Source organism: Schistocerca serialis, chromosome 2, assembly GCF_023864345.2.
Source record: "Schistocerca serialis cubense isolate TAMUIC-IGC-003099 chromosome 2, iqSchSeri2.2, whole genome shotgun sequence".
Lineage (NCBI taxonomy): Eukaryota > Metazoa > Arthropoda > Insecta > Orthoptera > Acrididae > Schistocerca > Schistocerca serialis.
Window position 1 is genome coordinate 640898893 of NC_064639.1, and position 8300 is coordinate 640907192.

Sequence of the window (8300 nt, forward strand, 5' to 3'; positions counted from 1 at the left end):
CATTTTCACAATTCGACACCTCCTCAACAACATCTTTATGATCATCAGATATGTCAGGCACCACACCAGTGCAAACATCATCAGCTAAGTGCTCCTTAATGATTAATTCTTCCTCCATTAATTTCTTTAACCCAAATTCATCAAAACTTTTTTTCAAATTTAACCCTTCCCTCGTTACATTCATTCCCACGACAACAATCGAAAACTGGAAACCAGCTGTCCCCCCAAGCAGCCCTCGACTACATACGACAAAAGAAACATCTTCATAGACAAATTCGGTGCGAGAAAGACCCAGGACTAAAAAGACAGTGGAACTGACTAAAAGCTAGAATTAAAAAAAAATTCAGAACCCCGCCAAAGACAATGGGACGACACATGCAGCCAACTAAATCACGGGGAACGAAGCAAATTCTGTAAGCGCTTCAAAACTCTAACAGGATAACGAAAATTTACAAACCTCGTTCTAATGGTGAATAACGAACCGACGGCCAACAGGTCGGAACAAGCGGAAGCATTTTGGCAGGTACTGGAAGAAGTTTATTCCTTCCCCCAAGACGAGAAATTCAACGACGACTTCAGACACCACACAGAATATCAGCTCAGCCTAACGCTACACACCCCAACAATAAAGACAGAGGACGTAAACGTGCTAACGGTCATTGAAATCATAGACGCTAAATGCTCAAGACGAAACTCCGCCCCTGAGCAAAACGACATTAAACGAATACACCTGCAAAAAGCACTAGCTCGCCTCTTAGTACCATTCCTCTCCAACCTCCTAAACTACAACCTGACTAATGAATCACTGCTGAACAGCTGGAAAACCAGTAAAACTGTCATGATCCTTGAGAAACCCAAGGTCGATCCACGCCTCTACGGACCGATCTCCCTATTAGACGTCATAGGTACAACGTATGAATAAATACTGACCGACCGCATAAAAAGCGACATAGCACAAAAAGGAATCCTTCCCCTGACACTCTTCTTAAACTAACTGACGGAATAACGAAGGGATTCAGCAGGGGTTAGTGCATGCTCGGTCTTTCTAGACATTGAGCGGGCCTTCGACAAGCTCTGACACTCAGGACATCCGCAAAAATTAATCCAACTGGCCTTCCGACCAAAATAGTGCGCATACTAAGAATACGTATTACACACAGAAAGTGCAACGTCCACATAGGCGATGCATCCTCCCGAGAATTTACACCTATTGTCTCTGCTAATGTACGCACTCTACATGGCAAACGTACCAATGGTAACGAACCCCTCAGAAACAGTCGGACTATGCGCTGATGACATCGCTTATTGGTGCACAGAACTCAGAACGACCAACATCCCACAGAAGACAGAAGTATACTTAAGACGACTAGAGGACTGGACGGCAAGATGGATAATACGACCCAATCCCTCCGAAACACAAACTATCCTGTTCCAACACAGACACTTGATCAAAACTAGACACCAAAACATAGACAACATACAACTGACGCTCTGGGACACAGCACTGAGACGTGGCGATAGCGGCAGGTATCTTGGTGTGTACCTGGACAGACACTTAAAAATGGAAGACTCACCTTACATACCTACTAAATAAAACGCGAAAGAGACAGAACCTAATCAGACAAGTTAAAGGACGATTTCACGGATGCGACGACCAAACAGCGATCCACACTTACAAGACGTCTATTAGACCTGTCATAGAATTTGCTGCAGCTCCACTGGGAGGCATACACAGACTAATTACAGAACGACTTTAGTCTACTGAAAGACGACTTCTATGCAGCATCTGCAAACTACCAAGATTTACAACCAGTGATGGAGTATATAACGTCTCTGGAGTGGAGCCTCTACAATCCCGACTCACCGAACTCAAAGCAAGATATGGACGGCACATACTGACGAAAGACCACACATAGAAGATATCCTAGGATAAAAACACGATCAGCCAGACGATCCAATTTCATATACGCCCAACCAGCGCATACAGAAGGCCACAACACCAGCAGGAAATTCCCAGACCTGCCCCCACCACCGAACCCCTAACCCGAGAAATTTCACTCTCCCTCACCTGGACCAAAGACAGAACGACTAGTCATAGCAAGCAAGCAAGCGCACACACACACACACACACACACATACACACACACACACACACACACACACACACACACACACACACACACTAGCATTAAGTTAGTTATAAGTAAATAATCTGTAAACACCACAAGAGGATATAGTTGGTAAAATGCGAAAAAGAGGGACAATATAAAGGACAAATTCAAATGGCAGCACTGCCTAACCTAATGTAAATAAACTCCCCCCAAAGAAACATCAACAAAAATTGAGTGTACTGGCATTGTGAAAACATTCAATATATTGTTAACAATAGTCACCATTACTACTTGTATATTTTATTATCATTATAGTTTCTTATCATTTTATTTTCTTATCATTTTGGCTTCTTATCATTTTATTTTATTATCATACTACTATCATATCAACTTATTAATATGTATTGCTAATTGCTTAATTTGAAATAAGGAACAATGTAGGCCCAAGTCCCCAACAAAGACACACACACACACACACACACACACACACACACACACACACACCTCAAAGTTCCGAATAAGCAACTGCTACTTCTCATACACAGCCTCTGTAAATAATATTAGTTATAGTATGCAATAAGTTCTTTTTTAATATATTTTCTAATGTGTTATCGTGTCATACTATACAAATTAATGTTATTTTCAATTCATTTATTTTTCATTTTTTCTTACTTCCAATAATTCAGTGTTTCAATGTAGCATAAGTAAAACTAATTGTTAATAATGAGTTATTTGCACTAATGCAAGAAATATAGTGTACTAAAGTTATAAAATGTATCCTAAATCCAATGGCTGAAAACGGTATTGTAGGCTCTGAAACAGCCCGCCCTTCCCCCTAAGGGATGGGAATGAAAAGTGCAAAAATAAATAAATAAACACATGAACCAGTATCAGACAGCACCTGAAGAACCATGCGAGTCACCATTTGAAATATCGTGCAGGAAAGATGCGAATAACTGGCAGAAACCGTTTACTCAACATGACACGGCCTCGCTGGGAAAGCCTCAAGAATTACAGGGTTTGAAATGTTGTGGGATGTGGTTGGTGCCTGTGAGGGTGCACTTTTTTTTGGGGTGGGGGGGGGGGGGTGGTGGTGGTATAACCTTGCTGCCTCTCGAACGTTTCCATCTGCTTGGCCGTACACAAACGCCGTCTCAGCTTGTACCCGACATGAATACCGGTCATCCTGCTGCTTACAGCACGCTGCGTCAATCACGCAGGCAGCAACATACAAGGAACACACAGCACGTCGTCAGAGGAACTTTCATTTGTCGGCGCCCTGTATCGTAGCGACGATGTATATATGGTGTTGAAAAAGTATTCTACTGAGCAAATGCTCATAGCTCTAAGGTATGCATTTTAGAGCCTATGTTTACTGGATTTTCTTTTTTATTTTGCCATACTACCACTTCCCAAAATAAAAAATACTTTTTAAAACTCTGTATTTTGTTAAATGGCGATAAGCTGGAGGAAACGATCCCCTAGGGGATAAGGAGTAAAAAAGATCAAATGGCATTTAGCCATTGAAGGTGGGGATATAAGACCTTGATTATTTCAATGATGTAAAACACACGTGAAAAGCACCCTGTATTGGAAATGTTCTGCCTGGAGTTGTAGCTCCACTCAAGAGGGCAGTGACCTGGAGCGAGTGTATGAAAACTGCACCCAGTGAAATTCGCACGCAACCAAAACTGGAACTATCTGCTAACTACGTCAGAGCCTACCTGCACCCAGAAACCTCGCTCACCCCCTCCCTTCGTTCGTTGTTGGCTGCTATGCGGCCCTGTCCGAGCCGCGTCGACATCGCCCTGCAAATGCACGTGAACAGTAGATCCAACTGCATTAAGAGCAAGAGCGTCACCAATTGTCAACGTAACATTCTACGATATTCCCTCCTACAAGTGGGCACATAGCACTGGTTTTACTTGTTTTACCACTGATATCCTGCTTTTCCTCCTTTTACGACGCATATCTACATCTACATGACTACGTTGCAATTCACACTTAAGTGCCTGGCAGGGGGTTCATCGAACCACTTTCACGCTTTTTCTGTACAGTTTCAATCTCGAACAGTTCGCGGGAAAACTGAACATTTGTAGTTTTCTGCGCGACCTCTGATTTCTCGTATTTCATTACGATGATCATTTCTCCCTGTATATGTGGTTCAACAAAATGTTTTATCATACCAGGAGGAAAATAGGAGATTGAAATTTCGTGACAAGATATCGCCACAACGGCTTTGTTTTAAGGATTGCCTTCTCAATCCGCATATCATATCCGTGAGACCCTCTCCCCTATTTAGCTATAATACAAAAGAAGCTACCTTTCTTTGATTTTTTTTATGTTCTGCGTCAATCCGATCTTTTAAGGATCCACACCGGTCAACAGTATTCTACAAGGGAACGGACAAGCGTTATGCAGGCAGTCTCTCTAGTGGATTTATTGTACCTTCTAATCGTTCTGCCAGTAAAACGCAAGCTATGATTTGCCATCCCCACAACATTATCTATGTGATCGTTTCAGTTTAAGTTGTTCGTGATTCTTATCCCTAGATATTTACTTGAATTGACACCCTTTAGATTTGTGTGATATCTCGTGACACCGAATTAAAGGGATCCCTTCTGGTTCTCATGTGAATGCCCTCACACAGTTCATTATTTAGGGTCACAATTGTCACTTTTCGCACCATACGGATGTTTCGTCTAAACTATTTTGCAACTCGTCTGATCTTCTAATTAACTTACTAGACGGTAACTGACAGCGTCATCTGTAAACTAAGAAAATTGCTCACATTGTCTCCCAAATAATTTATATAGATTAGGAATAGCTGAGGGCCCATAATACTTCCAGATGTCAATTTTGTTTTACGCGATGGCTTTCTAACAGTAAGTCACGAATCCTGTCGCACAGCTGAGACTATACTCCATAGGCACTCAGTAGATTAGAAGTCGCTTGTGAGGAACAGTGTCAAAAGCCTTTTGATAATATAGAAATATGAAAACAATTTGAGGTCCACTGTCGATAGCACTTATTACTTCATGAAAATAAAAATCTTGTTATGTTTCACAAGAATGATTATTCTGTATCCCTGCTGACCGTGTCGATAGATAGTTTTCTTGCAGGTAATTCATAACGTTTGAACAATCTTCCAAAATCCTACTGCAAATCGATGCCAGTGATATAGTCTGCAATTCATAGGATTTGATACTTCTCGTTCCTTTCTTGAGTGCTGGTGTAACCTGTGCAAATTTCTAGTCTTAAGGTACGGCTCTTTCATTGAGCGAGCAGTTGTATATGATTGCTAAGTATGGAGCTAATGACATTGTAATGGTTCTCCTTGTGGGGTAGTAGACGAAATTAAACATGAATAAGATATCTTACTGTGACAGTGACGGCCAACTGCCACCTACTACTGAGTCAAAAGCGATATTGTAAATAACTTGTATTTATTGTAAATTATCTCACGATAGAAATTAGATCATAATGAACAAATCATGAATGAAAACAAATTAAACAAATTGTACACTGTTCTTAGATATACTACACTGGTAAGATTGGCTCTCAGCTCTTAATGTTAAGTTGATGCGAAGTTACATTTAATTATGCCCCTGGATAAGCAAATGGTAAATGAGATCTGACTGCATTCCTATAATCTCTTTTGTGTCTGAAATAATACGTACTTCGGACACCACCACCAAGAAACAAACCAAACAACATGAAAAATGACAAATAACCAATAACGAATCGTAAGCAAAACTGCATGGATGCTCAGTGGATGGCAAGAACACGATCCAACAACTATTTCTGAACTTTACTGCCGCTGCTGCAAGTCTTACAATACTGTCTACCAGCGTGCTGGCTCCGTCGATACTGCTGGGGCGACGACTGCAGCTGTGAAGTCGCTGAATTAGGATAAGTCTCTCAAATATCTTTGAGTAGAATAAACTACTCAGAAACTGCTAATACCACAAGCCCTATATTTCCTCTTAATGGTATACAACGCTTTCAAGACTGGCTCAACAACCTTTAAGGTCCAGCCCAGTGTGTCTTGTACTAACGTGCGATACCAGTATGATAGCTCTGTGCACTGGTTGACTGCGTTCAGTGGTGACTGCCAGCCTATAGGGCAGAATCAGCTGCAATGCCTATCGTGGACGCTGATGTCCCACTGTAGCTGCAGACTCTAGATCATACACAGCACAGTATTCAGAATCTAAGTCCCTATCTCAGAGCTACCGAAATTTGCGACTGTCCGCTTTCACGGCACAAGACGCTCTCGTCTCTGTCGCTCTATGCACGATGCTCTTGCGACAATCTTGCCGCCAAACTCTAATCAGCCAATCCCAACGCTGCAAAGGCCTCCCACATCTCCCTCGTGGAGTGATACAATTTCTCCGCCTATCCGAAAATTTCACTGTTCAAACAGCGGGCGTTGACCCTCAGCATTTCTCGCACTTTCTTATGAACTGCCCAATCAGAGCTCAGCCCATTTTCCAACTACAACAGAGCGCGACCGGGCGGCGCCAGCGCGTACGTTGGACGCTCTCTGTCTGCTCGACATTTCGCCCCTCTCTCTCTCACACCTGGCACCCGGCGGCGTTACCTTTTGATGCTTGCAGGTCAGTGACCTCATCCCCTGGGACCCTGGCCCCTGCACAATGCTCTTCCGGCGTTCACTGGCCTCCGCCTCCCCGGCTGTGCCCGACGACTCCTCGCCTCCACTGGCAAATTTACTTTGCTTACACCTATAGCATGCAACTAAATATTATTATTACCAAAGCCCGTATTATTTCAGACATGGGTTTAATCTTCACGTATCTCTCTTTCTAATCCACCTAATAAGACTAATTAACCATTATATAGGTTTATTTACTCCAAATATGCAGAATAATCTGCAAAATGAATGTCACAAATGAAAGCCACCTTTAACATGAGCATACAGTGCAAGGAGTATCGTTGGAACACAGTCTGAACCGAAAGACTTGCGTTCGTAACTCCAATTTAGTGGCACTGTTGTCGGTAACATTACCATTCACATTATGTCCTAATATGAAAAATCTTTATGCTTGGTAAAATTAAATCGTTCCTTTGTTACATAAGTTGTGATGAATACTCTGTTCTGTTAAAGTGTATCTTACTTAATATGTAATTTTATAATGCTTATGTATCTTTCAGTTCCAAATAACACAGTGATATGCTGAACTGCCAAGGAGTATTGCTCCTACATAATTCTCACACCACTGAAAAGAGAAGTGATAGCGATATTAGTGTCAGTGGTGTTGAGAAACGACTGAAATCGCTAAGTTATGACAAAGCTTCAGCTTCCGATGGAATCGCTATCATATTTCCGTTTGAGTTAACCCCTCCTTTAACCGTAATCTATCACAAACACCTCTAACAAGAAAAGATGCCCACTAGTTGGAAGAAAGTACCTATCTGCAAGAAGCGTGTCAGAAGTTAACCACAAAACTAACGTCTAACATCTTTGAGATCTATTTGTTATAGAATCGTAGAACGCATTCTGTGCTCACAAATAATGCGGTATCTCCTCCATGACAAACAGCATGGATTACAAAAATATCGACCACGTGAAACCCATCTCGCACTTTTTTTCACATCGCATGAGAAGCCATGGATTAAGACAGTCTCGATTCCGAAAAGCATATGACTCAGTACCACTTCTACGTTTACTTTCAAAGGTACGATTGTAAAGGCTATCAAGCGATTTTTGTGATGGATTGAAGATCTTTCGGTAGGGAAGACGCAGCAAGTTATTTTGGATGCAGAATCATTAACGGATGTGGGATTACTTCGAGTGTGCCCCAAAGAAGTGTGTTGAGACCCCTGTTGTTAATTTTGTATATTAATGGTATTGCAGACAATATTTTAGTAAACTCGGCCTTTTCACAGTTGTCTGTAGTGAGGTACTATATGAAAAAAGCTGCACAAATAATCAGTTCTTGATAAGATTTCAAACTAGTACAAAGACGGGAAATTTCCCTTAAATGTTCAGAAATGTGAAATTGTTCCTTTAAGTGTTCAGAATGTAAAACTGTTCACTGCACAAAACGAAAACAACATGATATCGTACGAGTAAAATATAAACGAATCGCAGTTGGAGTCGGTTAGCTCATACAAATACCTGGACGTAAGAGGTTGTATGGGGTATTAAATGCGACGATAAAATAG